This window comes from Triticum aestivum, chromosome 3B, assembly GCF_018294505.1.
Source record: "Triticum aestivum cultivar Chinese Spring chromosome 3B, IWGSC CS RefSeq v2.1, whole genome shotgun sequence".
Lineage (NCBI taxonomy): Eukaryota > Viridiplantae > Streptophyta > Magnoliopsida > Poales > Poaceae > Triticum > Triticum aestivum.
Genome location: NC_057801.1, coordinates 97,895,434 through 97,911,665, shown reverse-complemented (window position 1 = coordinate 97,911,665; position 16,232 = coordinate 97,895,434).

Sequence of the window (16,232 nt, the reverse complement as noted above, 5' to 3'; positions counted from 1 at the left end):
CTAGAGGCAGCATCGATAAGCTTAAGTTAGCAGATGTAGCAAAGTAACCGCTCGATCGGGTTCAATTAACAGCCATCGATCGACCGCTTGGGTTCAGTAACGCGTAGCCTGCAGTGCAATCGCTCGGGTTTAGTAGGCAAATGCCTCGCTCGGGTTTAGTTAGAGCCCAACGCCTCGCACTCACGGGCGTGCGTGTACGAGAGAAACGTGCAAACATCCGTGCATCGCTCAGCCCCGACCACCCACTGTAACCGGGAACACCCCGATATTTTCCTCGCCCTCACTTCTACTAAGGTTTTGTCCGTAATGGACGGCCCAAAGAATGTCATGCAGCTGCGTCTCCGGCCCGCCTAGGATGAAAAGCCCATTTTCTGTCATGATTTTTTGTCATAGAAGTAGGAGGCCACCAGATCTATGATGATACCGGGTTTTGTCACAATTATCATCATAGAAGTGTCATAAGGATGACAGAAAAAATTTCATTCGGCCCAAAATGTCACGGATGTGTCTTTTTTTGTAGTGAATACACGGACAGGCGTAGCACAGAGCGCGTCGGGCGCATTGCTAGAGCTGTGTCTTCACACGGTCACCACCCTGGCATGGTGAAGACGACGCCCACTACTAGGAAAACGGCTATAGATGAAATGGACACTAATGGCGCACCACATGTGTGGTGTGCCATTAGTATATAACAATGGCGCACCACATACAGGTGCGCCATTGGTAATATATTATTAATGACGCATCTGGTGTGTGGTGTGCCATTAATAGTTTTGAAAAGAATAATAAAAAAAATTGTTACTAATGGCGCACCATGGATAGTGCGCCATTACTAGTTGACATAGTAATGGCGCACCACACCCATGGTGCGCCATTAGTAGTTTTAAAAAAAATAAAAAAAAGTTTGTTAGTAATGGCGCACCAGTGGAAAGTGCGTCATTACTAGTTTTAACTAGTAATGGCGCATTGTCCACTGGTGCGCCATTACTAAGTTTTTTTCAACAAAAAAATTCAAATTTTTTTTAGTTTTGTTTTCAAAACTAATAATGGCGCACCGTGGGTGTAGTGCGCCATTACTAGTTCAACTAGTAATGGCGCACCACAACCACGGTGCGCCATTACTAACTTGGTCCAAAAATTCCCTCGAATGCACCCCCCTGGACCGCCTTTTCAGTTTTAAAAAAATGATGGAAATGTCAAAAAAATAAAAGAAAATAAGTTTCCCATGTGATATGTGGTGTAGTTGTTGAGAAAATATACAAATATGAATTTTGACTTTATTTGCAAAATCTCTCTGGAATTTGTAAAATGGGCATAACTTTTGCGTACGACCTCGGATTAAAAAGTTTTCTATATGAAAAATCATCTACTTGATAAGTTACGGGGCTTTTAAGATATAGAGGCAAAAAAATTCAAACTTACTAGTGGCGCACCGTGCGCCACTAGTAACAGAAAAAAAATTGGTTTCGAAAAAAATCGATTGTTTTTTCAAAATACGATACGTAATATGACTGGGAAGTTTGAAATATTTTATCAAAATTTCATCATACTCATGAACATGAACAAAGTCCTAGACATCAAAAAGGATTGACATGATAGATATATCAAAAAGTGCGTGTGAAGTGAGCTGGTGCTGGGATTGGATAGAACTGCGAAGTTAAGCGTGCTCGGGCTGAAGTAGTGTGAGGATGGGTGACCTTTCGGGAAGTTTGACCACAGAGTGTGATTTGACTTGAGGTTAAGCATATTGACCCGAGATTAAGCCATAGTGACCTGAGATTAAGAAAAAAATAAAAAATTTGAAAAAAAACACTTAAATAAAAATTCTGAAAAAAAATTGAAAAAAATTGTTACTAATGGCGCACTTCTATGTGGTGCGCCATTAGTAAAAAAATCTAATGGTGTGGTGCTAGTGGCGCACCTGTAGTGTGCCATTAGTAACGAAAACAGGTGCGCCACTAGCAGCCCTTTTTCTAGTAGTGGCCCACGTGATGCCAAACTATGTCTTGGGTGTTGTTCGTGCAGTGTTAGGTCTAGGAAGAGTGATGGCACACTGCCAGGCCGACTAGATGAGACTTGAGCTTGTTGGCATGTTTCTAGTAAGAAACTTGGTCGCCAAGTTTCGAGGGCTTCTAGAAGGTGATTAGGGCTGATCTTCTGGGGTTAAGCTTTGTTCAAGAGGGTAATGACGCTCAAGAAAAATCAGCTTCATTGGATCAAGGAAAAATACACTTGTTGTGCAAAATGCATTTTGAGGCAAGAAGAGAAATGGTTTTCTGTACCAAAAATATTCCAAAAAGTTATGCAATATCTTTTTCTCAGGAAGGTGGGCCATGGCTGAAAGAATATTTGGGAATTTTCTCAGGATTTTTGGAGCAATAAAAATGAGGGTTGCTTTGGAGCACAAGTTTCAGAAATGAGTTTCAGAGAAGAAATTGAATATTTTTCTTTTCTGAAAAATATTCCTTGGGTCATTTTGGGATTTTTCAGAGAAATAATATTGAATGAGAGATAGATGGGTCACTTGGGTGAAAATCAAGGACATGCCCAAGTGTTAAGTCCATTTGAATTGATTCCAAAAAAGAGAAATTCAAAGCAAAGGCAAATGAAGTCCAAAAAAAGAGAGAAGGCAAAATCCAGGCTGTCACAAACCTCCCCCACATAGGATGAATCTCGTCCTCGAGACTCGGTTGCTCGGGAAATCAATTCTGGGTAGGCGGTCCTTAAAAAATCTTCTCTTTCCCAGGTTGCCTCTTCCTCGGTGTGATGCTCCCATTGAACCTTATAAAACCTTATCACTTTGCTGCGAGTAACTCTCTATGTCTCATCCAATATTCCGATCGGTCTCTCCTCATAGGTTAAATCCTTAGCAAGTTCTAACTCTACCATATCAGTCCTTTTCTCCAGTGGCAAGATGCACATTCTTAACTATGAGACATGGAACACATTGTGTACCTCTAACAATTTCGGTGGAAATTCCAACTGATAAGAAATTGTTCCAACTCTGGATATGACTGGAAATGGACCAATATACCTAGGTGCCAATTTTCCTCGGGTGTGAAATCTCTTGACTCCTTTCATGGGGGTGACTCAGAGATACACTTGTTCTCCGGGTTCGAAGTTGATATGACAGTGCTTTGCATCATAATAACTCTTCTATCGTGACTTGGCGAACTGCAGCCTGTCTTAGATCTCCCTGACTTGCTTTTCACCCTCCATCATCAAATCAGTTCCAAAAATGCGGTTGTCCCTGGTTTGAGACCAGTTTACTGGAGTGCAGCACTTACGGCCATACAGAGCCTCATAAGGTGACATCTTCAAGCTGGTCTGGAAACTGTTTTTGTAGGAAACCTCGGCATAAGGAAGACAATCTTCCCATTTGGATCCTTGGGCCAAAGCACATCCTCGGAGCATATCTTCGAGTATCTGATTTACTCGCTCAGTCTATCTATCTGAGGATGATAGCCTGTGTTGTATTTCAGGGCAGTCCCTAAGGCTTGATGGAGACGTGACCAAAAGGCAGAAGTAAAGAGAGACCCTCAATCCGAAGTAATTGTTTTTAGCACTCCATACAAACTGACGATTCTGGACACATATAACTGTGCAAGTTGATCGGCTCAATAGGTGGTCCGGATGGGAATGAAGTGGGCTACCTTTGTTAATGTGTCCACTATGACCCATATTGTGTCATTGCCTCGGTGAGTCCATGGTAGACCGGTGATGAAATCCATGCAGACATCATCCCATTTCCATTGCGAGACAGGTGGGGGTTGAAGGAGTCCGGCGGGCTTTTGGTGTTCCGCCTTCACTTTGTTGCATATATCACAGCAAGCGACAAAATATTCGATATATTTCTTCATTCCATCCCACAAAAATATCTGATGAAGGTCTTCGTACATTTTCATACCTCCTGGTGAATTGAATATGAAGATTCGTGTGCTTCTGCCAAGATCTTCTTTCTCATATCTGCTTGCTCGGGTATGCAAATCCTTCCACGAAACCTTAGCGTACCTTGCTGATCCTTAGAGAAATCCTGAGTCTTTCCTTCTTGCATATGCTTGGCATGGGATTGTACCGACACGTCATCTGCCTCGGCTCTGCGAATCTCATCCTCGAGGGTAGGAGCAACATCCAATATGTTGGCCATACTGGCATCAACTATCACCAAATTGAGCTGAGCGATCTCGTCACGAAGTTCCGGAGGCAAGGAATCCATTATAGCATTCAGAATCGCATGCTTGTGTCTGAGGGCATCGGCAACCATAATTGCTTTACCCGGATGATAATTTATCCCGAGGTCATAATCCTTGACCAACTCAAGCCATCTTCACTGTCGAAGGTTTAAATCTTGTTGAGTGAATATATATTTGAGGCTCTTGTGGTCGGTAAATATCTGACACCTTTTTCCAATGAGATAGTATCTCCAAATTTTCAAAGCATGCACAACAGCGGCCAGTTCCAAATCATGTGTTGGATAGTTCCCATCGTGAGCCCTTAACTGTCGTGATGCCAAGGCCACAACCTTGCCATATTGCATGAGTACACATCGAAGGCCTTTCCTTGAGGCGTCGCAGTATACATCAAAATTGCGGTAGAAGTCTGGAAGAGTCAATACTGTGCTGACGTCAGTCTGGATTTTAGCTTGTTGAAGCTCCTTTCGTAGTCCTCATTCCATTAAAACTTCTTATCCTTCTTGAGGAGCTCTATCATTGACTTGGCAATTTTAGAGAATCCTCTAATAAAGCAGCGGTAGTATCCGGCTAATCCAAGGAAACTCCGGATCTTTGATATCGTCGTGGATGCGGTCCAATCAAGGACATCTTTCACCTTACATGGATCCACAGCTATCCCTTCTACTGAAAGAACATGCCCTAAAACCCAACTTGCTTGAGCCAAAACTCACACTTGCTGAACGTCGCATATAACTGATGGTCACAGAGCCTTTGTAAAACTGATCTGAGGTGTTCCTTGTGCTCTTCTTCGCTTTTTGAGTAAATGAGGATGTCATTGGTGAATACCACCACAAACTTATCCAAGAGATCCATAAATACCTTATTCATCATATGCATGAAAAAGGAAGGGGCATTAGTGAGACCGAAGGACATGACGGTATATTCATAAAGACCGTACCGAGTAGTGAACGCGGTCTTGGGAATATCTTCCTTCTTGATTTTGAGTTGGTGATATCTGGTCCTCAAATCAATCTTGGAGAATACTTTTGCCCCACTGAGTTGATCAAACAAGTCATCAATCCTTGGCAGTGGATATTTGTTCTTGATGGTGACATCATTCAGCTGTCGGTAATCCACACACATCTGAAGACTGTCGTCCTTCGTATCCACGAATATTGTGGGTGATCCCCATGGTGAAGAGCTTGGATGGATGTATCCTTTCTGAAGCATCTCATCAAGTTGTTTCTTCAATTCCACTAATTTTAATGAAGGCATCCGGTAATACTTCTTGTATATCGGTGCGGTTCCAGGCACCAGGTCAATTGCAAACTCAAGCTCCCTGTATGGCGGCATCCCTGGTAATTCCTCGAGAAATACATCTAGAAACTCACTGACCACAGGAATCAATCCCAATTCTTCAGCCACAGCCGTGAAAACCATTTCCTTCTTGGGTATACTCCTGCGGGCATAGAATTTTGTGGTTTCACTTTCCTGACTTGTCATGGTGACTTCTCTAGTCGCACAGTTGATGCATACTTGATATTGGGTTAACCAATTCATTCCCAAAATAATATCCTATTTGGTAGACTCGATGACTATCAAAGCTATTGGAAATCTGACTCCCTTGATATCAATTCCAAATTACGGTAGACCAGATTGCTTCGAAGCACAGATCCCGGGAATTGTACCATCATACTTTTTCGACAATCGAGCAAGGAAATTTATTTTGGGCAATGAAACTCCGCAAAATAAAAGAGTGGGAAGTCCCGGAGTCAAATAAAGTTATTGCAGGTATGTTATTAACAGGAAACATACCAATGATGACTTCTGGCTCCTCTTGGGCTACGTCGGCGGAGAGGTGGTGGACTTGTCCTTGGATGGTCCTCTGGGCAAACAAGGGCTCCAGGTGGTTGACTTGTGGATGGAGTGGAGTGGTTGGCTTGCCGTTCTTGGGGAACTGTCTGGCATAATGTTCGGTTTGCCCACAATTAAAGCAGGAATTGTTACGCTGACATTCTTCGCGTACCGGGCTGGTCACGACATTCTTGACTTGGGTAGTGGTCTTGTTAACATTCTGCTGCCAATTCGGTTTGTACTCAACCTGAGTCTGCTGCCAAGTATGAGCCTTCTGCACTGGTTGCACATCCTTCTTAGGCTCGAATTTGTGCTTGTGGTCATTATTAGCGGGCCTGTTATCGTGCATGATCTTGTGTTCCCTTTCTGGAATGAGGGCCTTGTTCACCAGAGTTTGGAAATCCGTGAAATCAAACATACTGAGAGGGAATCTGAGGTGTTGGTTCAATCCTCCAAGAAATCTGTCGACTTTTCTTTCTTCTGTGGCTACATCATAAAGAGAATAGCAGGCCAAATGGTCGAACTTGTGTACCTACTCACTTGCTGACAGGCTTCCTTGAGTGAGAGCAAGGAATTCGCGCTGCTTGATCTTCATAATACCTGCTGGAATATGGTACTTGCGGAAATGTCCCTTGAATTTGGTACAAGTAATCTCTTCGTCCGCGGGCCACATAGCCTTAGCATTATCCCACCATACAGCGGCAGCTCCTTCAAGATAATGCATAGCGAACGGAACCTCGTCACCTTCTTCAGTGTCAGCAATCTCTAGCTTTTTCTCAATAATCCTTAACCAATCCTCGGCTTCCAAAGGATCGATAACTTGACTGAAACTGGGAGGCTTGGTTCTCTGAAAATCTGACAGCTTGGAGCGATGACCATTCTGATTTCCATTCTGACCAAACATAGCTTGCACACTTGTCAACAGCTCAATCGGATCGTTGTTCCTTCTTTCTTCAAACATACGCATGATTTTCTCAGTGGAGGGCGGATGTGGCACTAAAGGCGGTGGTGGCTAGAACGGCTCGGGGGAATGTCCTTCCTGTCTTGCTGAGCAACGAATAGGGACATCCTCACAAGTGTGGCTGTTGCTGCCTCCCCGCATCATTCTATTATTCATTTTACCAATAGAAAGCAACCGAGAAGAGAAATATCCAAAAATAGGAGGAAAAGCCAGTGACAATCCTAGAAGAAAACGGCGAGAAGAAACCAAGTCAAATAAATAAAACAGTTCCAACATAATTATACATAGACTCAAACATGAAAGATAAACATCATGACGGGTTCACTACCCTCATACATGAAGCTAAGCATCATGACATGTATGACTACATCCATACATCATCCTCATGACGAATGTGGTACTCTAACGATCTAGTGCTCAGCTGGCGCTGCGGCGGGCTCCTCTCCTAAGCCGAACACAGATCCTAAGCTGATAGTGGATACCTCCAGGTTAAAAGTGACACGGCAGCGCTGCCTCGAGGACTCTCCCTCAGGGGAAGGTGCGGGGTGAGACCTAAGCATAGGGGCTACAAGATTGGCGACAAGGGAGGCCCACGCAGGAGGGGCACTGCGAGGGGTCACTGCCAAAGGATTAGTGCTACCCTGAGTGGTCACCGAAGTAACCGGGGTAACATAGGGTGGAGGAACGAATGGAGTGAAACCGATAGTAGGTGGAGGGTTCCTATTCCGAGAAGTGGCAAGGGCTATCCAGGCTCTTGTAAATAAAGAGGGAACTGGTAGTGATATAGTGGGAAAGGTGGCTAGCAGGACGATCGCATGCCGGATCAATAAAATGGAAGTGAATGCGGCCGTTCTCGTGCAGAGACGGCTAGTAATAGAAACCTGGGTAGGTGTGCATGCGAACCTCATTGTAGCGCAAGTCTACAAGAGCCTCGATTGCAGCAAACTGGATAGCCTAAGACAGCTAGAAGAGAAACTACCCTTAGAGGAATGGTTGTAAGCGTCGAAAGGGGAACTGTGGTGTGGAGTGACCTCCGCATAGCACTCATATAGCGAACCGGCCAGATGCTCCCGATACACTAGATCGGCACCCTCTGGGTAGAGTTGTCGCCACACGTTCTGAAGTAGGTGTGGTAATGTGTATGGAGCTGGCTCAGGATGGTACATGATCAGAACTGGAGCCATCTACACTCACAACCCTCAAACGGTTAGTAATAGTAACAAACAAAATGCATGCAATGCAACAATCAATTTCTATTACTACCGGCACTCAGACGAAACTATCTACCGTTCTTCTAACGCATTAACGGCCTAGTGTGTCCTATAGTCAGCACGGCTCTGATACCAAGCGTTGTGGCACTCCGGCTCAAAGCAACCGGTTTACCTTGCATTGCCAGCCGAGAGATCCAGTCTTCTGGCAACACACAACAACATGGTACAGAAAACAACCGCTTTATTGATGCTAGCGGAATATAGGTCTGATATTACATCTAGTTGCGAGGCCAAGCAGCACACATGATGCAGCTGAACAGTATGTACATTATTTAATGAACATGAAGGGGCCTCGATCACATTAACTACGCGGTAGCGGAACAACGATGAAGTGGAACTCCATAGCACAGGGACACCGATGTGGACACGATCTAGATGCGGGAAGCTCTCTGATCCAATACGGCTTGCCTGAAATCTGGCATGATATGCCAGATCAGTACATTGAATGTACTTGCAAGCTCACAACAAACATAAGAATAATGTCAAACAATAGCATCACAATTATTCAGATTAATGCAATGCAATTCATGCTACTGATGCGGTGAAATCAATATGTGCACTGAGTCCCTCGGACTCTCTTACCAGACGGGTTACCTCGTAACCGAACGGTGATCATACCCAGATCATAAATGAAGTCAACACTTTGATGCCAACTATGATCATCTCATGATTGCACAAATCATCACATAACCAGTGCCAACAAAAAATCTTCAGTGTGCAAGATTACTTACTAATGTTGATCCATGGTGTGACTTACTCACGAGCTGTGTCCATAATAGAGGACGCGGCTATCGACAGATTAAATACACTCTGCAAAGGTAGCGCACTTTACACACACCACGGAATCCATGGCCTCGGCATCCCATTCGTGTGGACCAACGACATTCCGACGAAACCCTCCAATTGCCATGACACTCCCCCAGCCACTCCGACCAACTCCCCTTTGGGCTAAGTCATGGGTGGCCCCGTGCCTACCAAAGGCATCAACAGCCACTGTTGTGGCAAAAATGGTCCCAAGCGGGGACAAGGTACCATAACAACAAACGGGCACACAAGGTTATATCTGCTTAGTGGGCCAGGTTACAACACGCCCATAACCTCCCCTCATTGGAGGCACCGGCAAAAGGCATGACAACGGACCGAATCAAGACCCTCCCACAAAGGCAAATGTGGTCGCACTGGGAAAAACTCGATTCAGTGGCACCATGACTCGACCAACGTTATATTCAAGTTGGATTAACATCACATTTAACTAGAAACTAAAATAACTCAAGTCATCAGATGCCATGATAATGCAACTATTTGACATGCAAAGCATACCACTCAACGTGAACGGATCAACGTCATCAAAATGACCTACTTGCACTACTCATCATTAAACCTTACTGGCTTATATCATTCATCATTTAGTTACCTCATAATATATATGAAAATCCATTTATGTCATAAAGAAACTACCATTATTCATAAAAGCATAATCACTTCAATAGGAATTTCTTCTACTGACTAAAACTAGCTCATGCATTCAACCAGTACCTTAACCAAGCATTTCAAGCATGACAAAATAACTAGCACTAAGCAATATGCATGAAAATAACTCATATTCAATTAGGAAAAATCATAGATATTGAAATGACACCATCCAAATGTTTCTGTAGCTTGCCTTAGTGCACAGGAGGTTCACACTCCTCCTGGTTATCTTCAAGACAAGCTTCTCCTCTGAAAATATTTAAAAACAGCAAAACAAAATATGGAGAACCACTCTGAAAATCACCAGAAATTCTAGACAGCCAGGAAAAATCTCCATTTTGGTGTGCTGCTAGAGCTCTTCGGAACAAACACAATGCAAAAACAATCAACTCATTTGGACTTATAGTTTAAAAGTTATAGCTGGTCAAATTTCCTAGTCAAATATTTGATTTAATTTGAATTAAACAGAAACCAGGGGGTGACGTCGATGATGTATTCTCAGAATACGCCTCCACTCGCACCACTTTGAGCGCAAGTGGGGAGGCTGACAGTAGGCCCCACTAGTCAGGTGAGAAGGGAGGGGGAGAGAAATAGAGTGATGGCGGCGCTTCGTCGGAGCTCCTGTCGGCGAGGAGGGGTCCTTGGACGAATACAGAGGGATAGAAAGAGAGAGGGGATCAAGTCGCACCTGCCTGTACTCGTGGCTCGATGAGAGACGATCGGAGCAGCTCGCAACCAAGCTCGGAAGCGGCGGCTTCGGTCGGGTTTCGCTGGAGGAGAGGAAGACGACGGAGAGGGGCGGTTCCAGGGGCTCCAATGTGTCCATACGACACCAGTGGACCTCCAAGGATTCGCCTGAGGGGTGGATCGAGCTCGAGGGGTACCGGAGTGAGGAGGAGGGGTTGTGGGGATCGCCGGCAATTTTTGGTAGGGGACGGCGGCCAGAGGCCTACCCGGCCAGGCTGCGGCTATGCTAAGGTGTTGTGGAGGTTGGGTGGTGAGTTTTGAGTGCTTGGAGAGGTGGGAGGGGCTTGAATTTATATACGAAGGGGAAGAGGGGTACGTGGCTCTGCTAGAGCTCTCTAGGAGCCGACGAGTGACGATGAACAGTGCCATCCAGGGGTAGAGGTGCTCAGCATTCACACGGGAGCTGTGCTGCGTGCGAACAAGCACAGGAGGCAGTGGAGGAAGAAGACAGAGGCACGGGATGCACTGTGACTTTGGCCACATCATGCTCGTGCCTACTACGGCATCTCCAGCGTTGGCGAGCGCCAGGGAGAGGTCAAAGGTGATGAGACGAAGACGGTGGCGCGGTGTGGCAGTTGTTGGCACGCTCTGGATTGATCACATGCAAAACAGACGCACGGGCGCAGCACAGAGCGTGTCGGGCGCGTTGCCAGAGCTGTGTCTTCACACAGTCACCACCTTGGCATGGTAAAGACGACGCCCATGCGATGCCAAACTATGTCTGGGGTGTTGTTCGTGTAGTGTTAGGTCTTGGAAGACTGATGGCACACTGCCAGGCCGACCAGATGAGACTTGAGCTTGTTGGCAAGTTTCTAGTAAAAAACTTGGTCGCCAAGTTTCGAGGGCCGCTAGAAGGTGATTAGGGATGATCTCCTGGGGAAAATATTTGTTTAAGAAATTAATGAGTCTCAAGAAAAATCAGCTTCATTGGATCAAGGAAAAATACACTTGATGTGCAAAGTGCATTTTGAGGCCAGAAGAGAAATGATTTTCTGTAGCAAAAATATTCCAAAAAATTATGCAATATTTTTTCTCAGGAAGGTGGGCCAAGATTCAAAGAATATTTGGGAATTTTCTCATGATTTTTGGAGCAATAAAAATGAGGGTTGCTTTGAAGCACAAGTTTCTGAAATGAGTTTCAAAGAAGAAATTGAATATTTTTCTTTTGTGAAAAATATTCCTTGGGTCATTTTGGGATTTTTCAGAGAAAGAATGTTGAATGAGAGATAGATGGGTCACTTGGTTGAAAATCAAGGACATGCCCAAGTGTTAAGTCCATTTGAATTGTTTCCAAAAACACAAATTCAAAGCAAAGGCAAATGAAGTCCAGAAAAAGAGAGAAGGCAAAATCCAGGCTGTCAAAGCGCCCCCCCCCCACATGGAAGGAGGCCGAGAGGGGGAAGGGAAAGAGGGGGTTCGCCCCCCCCCCCCTTTCCTTCTCTCCTTCCTCTTCCCTTTTCCCCTGCGGCAAATATGGAAGGGGGGAGGCCGAATTGGGGAGGACCCCAAGTAGGATTCCTCCTACTTGGGGCGCACCTTTGCTGCTCCCCTCCCCCTCCCACCTATTTATGTGTGGGGAGGGGGCGCCTAGAACACACAACATCAATTGTTATCCATGTGTGGTGCCCCCCTCCATAGTTTACACCCCCGGTCATATTCTCGTGGTGCTTAGGCGAAGCCCTGTGCGGATCACATAACCATCATCATCACCACGCTGTCGTGCTGACGGAACTCATCTACTTCCTCGACATCTTGTTGGATCAAGAGGGCGAGGAACGTCATCAAGCTGAATGTGTGCAGAACTCGGAGGTGTCGTACGTTCGGTGCTTGATCAGTCAGATCTAGAAGAAGTTCGACTACATCAACCGCGTTGTCAAACGCTTCCGCTTACGGTCTACGAGGGTACGTAGAAACACTTTCCCCCTCTCTTTGCTATGCATCGCCTATATAGATCTTGCGTGAGCATAGGAATTTTTTTGAAATTGCATGATGAGTTCCACAACACCTTATTCTTCTACATGGACTTGGGGTGTTTCTTGTGGAAGAATGTGGTCTATCCCCATCGTCCATATAGATTGTGAAGGAGCCTCATCACCTACAGCACTAGGAACAATTTGCTCCACACGGGAGCCGTGATCTTCATCAAAATCCACATTTACCATTTCCTCAATGCATCCTGTGGATTTATTGGTAACTCAATGAGCATGAGAGTTTGATGCATATCCAACAAATATGCCCTCATAAGTTCTAGGCTCAACTTAGCTATCCGACACCTTTTGTTTACAATGAAACACTTACAACCGAATACTTGAAAGTATTTGACGTTAGGCTTTCTCTGATTAGGAGTTCATAAGGGGTCTTGTTCTTGAGCTTGCGGAGATAAAGCCGATTTGAAGCATGACACGCGGTGTTGATGGCTTAGGTCCAAAGCTTCTAAGGAGACTTGTACTCGTCAAGCATGGTCCTAACCATCTCAATAAGAGTCCGATTCTTCCTCTCCGTAACACCATTTTGTTGGGGAGTATATGGCGCGGAATATTGATGCTTTATCCCCTCTTAACTCAAGAATTCATCCATCGTGTAGTTCTTGAACTCGGTGCCATTGTCACTTCGAATTGCCTTGATCTCACTATTATGTTGACGTTGAGCTTCTTTGGCAAAGTTGGTAAAGGTTTCTTAAATTTCATCTTTGGTCTTGATAAAGAACACCCAAGTATATCTTGTGAAGTCATCGACAATGGCAAGGCAATACCTCCTCCCTCCCAAACTATCATAAGTTGGAGGCCCAAAAAGATCCAAGTGGATAAGCTCAAGGGGCCTCAAGGTGGTAATGATAGTCTTCACTTTATGAGCTTTTTCATTTAGTTTTTGGGCAATGCAAGCACTACAAGGATGATATTTGGCAAAATACACATTGGTTAGTCCAAGAATATACTCCCCCTTTAAGAGAGCTTGTAAATTTCTCATGCCAACGTGGACTAGCCATCGGTGCAATAGCCACCCCAAGTCGACCTTGTCCACTAGGCATGTTGCAAGATGAGTTTTCTATTTTGAGAAATCAACAACTTAAAGGTTGTCTTCAACATGCCCAACAAATACCAATTTGAGATTGCTTCTCTTAAAGATGGTCACATGGAATTCACCGAAATGAGAATCATAACCGGCACGTGCCAATTGAATAGTTGAAAGTAAATTGTAGTGAAGGGATTGGACAAGCATGACATTTGAAAGTGAGGAATCATTATAGATTACCACCTTGCCCAAACCCAATACCTAGACCTTTCTATTGTCACCAAGTAGATGTTCGAAGAGGCCTTGAGAGAATCAATGAACTCCACAAGCATCTCCTTTTCTCCGTTCATATGATTGGTGCATCCACTATCGATCACCCATTGGTTTCCACCGGAGATATAGTCCTACAAGAATCAAGCTTTGGTTATAGGTACCCATTTTGCCATTGGTCCTGGAGAATTAGCAGAAGGGGTCTTAGGAACCCAAATAGTCCAAGCATAATCATCATAGTTAGTGCCAACAAATTTTGCAAAGGTATAGCCATCATCTCCTCTCATGAGGACGTAAGATGCATTGTTCTTGCTGGCAAAATCCTTGGGAATGGCCTTGTCCCTGGTGACCTTTCCACTCCAAACAACCACTTTTTCCTTCTCTTTCTCCTTGTGCCCTTCTTGCACAAACACTACCTTTTGGGGAGGAGGAGTCGAACCGATCTTCTTCTTGTTGTTCTTCTTCTTGTTCTTGCCATTCTTGGATGCGGGATCAAACCCAATTCCCTCCTTGGCAACACACTCATTTTGGTTACTCAAGAGGTCATTGAGGTTTTTCACTCCTTGGATACATGATACAATCCCTTTCTCAAATTGGGCCTTCAACTTCTTATTCTCCTCTCAGAGAGAGGCGCAATCATGAACAAAGTTAGACGTACAAGAGTTATCATTTGAATCCATATGAGGTATGGAAGTGAGTGCCTTAATGCTTATAGCTTTAAGTTGAGCATAAGACTCTGTGAGGGCAACGAGGTCACCTTTGACAACCTTGGAACTAGTCATAAGGAACTCATGTTCCTCAACAAGCCTCGCGTGATCAACTAGAAGTTTTTCAACCCTAACATTAAGAGCATATTTGTTCTCAAGAGCAAGTTACAAAGCATCATTGGTTTTAACAAAGTCAATTTGATGAGCCGGCAAGGCTTCCTCAAGTGACGCTCTCATGACACTGTCTTCATTTAGTTCATGCTCCAGGAGTTCGACTCTCTCTTTTTCCTTTATGAGGAGGTTTTCAACTTTCTCAATAAAGTCATCGCGTTTGACGAGTGAGTTAAGTAGATCCCTAAAACGAGCACGAGCTTCACCATGAAGAGTTTTCATGAAGGCCATCAAGGATTCATCATCATTATCCACGCCCTCATCACACTCATCTTCCACTATCTCACATGAGACCTTGGGAGTGTAAATGGCCAGATTTTTTTGATTTGGACTTTGTTTTTACCTCTTCGGCCATAAGGCACTGATGAGTGAAAGGCTTGTCATCGCTTGAAGAGTCACAAAGGCTGGTGGTGGTGGAGGAGGTAGTGGCATGCATGGCAATGGCGGTCGTGCCCAGTTGATCATCATCACCGTCATCTTCATCTCTGGATATGTATTCTTCATGAACAAGAGCCTTGTCATCTTTCCTCTTTGCAAACTTGGAGAACTTCTTCTTCTTGAGCACAAGCTTCTCAAATTTGTCTTCATGTCTCTCATACGAACAATCATGCACGAAGTGTCTTGGGCTATCATAGCTGTAGCATTTCCTTCATCCAAACAATCTTCCTTGAAGATTCTTCCCTTGTTTGCCATGGTCCTGGAGTAATTTTTGACTAAGAGAGCCAAGTCTTCTGCAAAGTTATTTCTCGAGCATGAGGTGTCAACATCTTCCTCACAAGTATCTTCACTCACTTCTTCATCCCTTGTGGGTTGGCTAATCACTTTCTTGGCCTTCAAGGCAAGATTGGAGTTCTTGGTTGCTTGAGCAAGTGCGAAGTTCTTCTTGGACGGGTCTCCAAAAGAACATCAGTGGAGAAAGTGGAGACAACTTGAGCCGTGGTCAACTTGTGATAATCCAGACGTTGATGTATCATCATGACCATGGTATGTTCCATGAGAACCATAGCATCTATGAACTTTTCCTTGATGAAATCGTCATTTGCTCAAGTGCACCCAAATGTTCTTAAGTTGAGCACAAGGAACTTTAGCCTTCGGTAAACCTCTTCCGCGGACTCGCCCTCATTCCTCACACAGAGATTGACTTCTTGCTTGAGCAAACCCAAAAGAGATCTCCAAATTGCTTCATCTCCTTCAAGAGCCTCCTCAAGGCAATCCTAGATTTACTGGCTTTCTTGAGAAGAGCAATGGAGTCACTATAGTCTTCAGTCACCGCGGTGCGCAACATGTTGTGGGCTGTTGCATTAAGTTGATCATCAACCGCTTCTCTTGGAGTGAGATTCATTGCATCCTTGGAGTTGAATCCATTGACCACAATCCACCAAAGTTGTGTTCAAGCACTACGAATATGAGACTCCATATCTAGCTTCCATTTAGCAAACGCATTAACTTTCAAAGGGGGCAGAGGCCCAACAGGATTAATGTGAAGATGTTGCAAGGGTTGCAAAGAGTAAAAAGGGTTCCACATCATTGTACTTGGGAACTTGAGTACGAGCCGGTGTAGGACCTTGAAGTACGTCTAGAGCGGGGGTGATTAGAC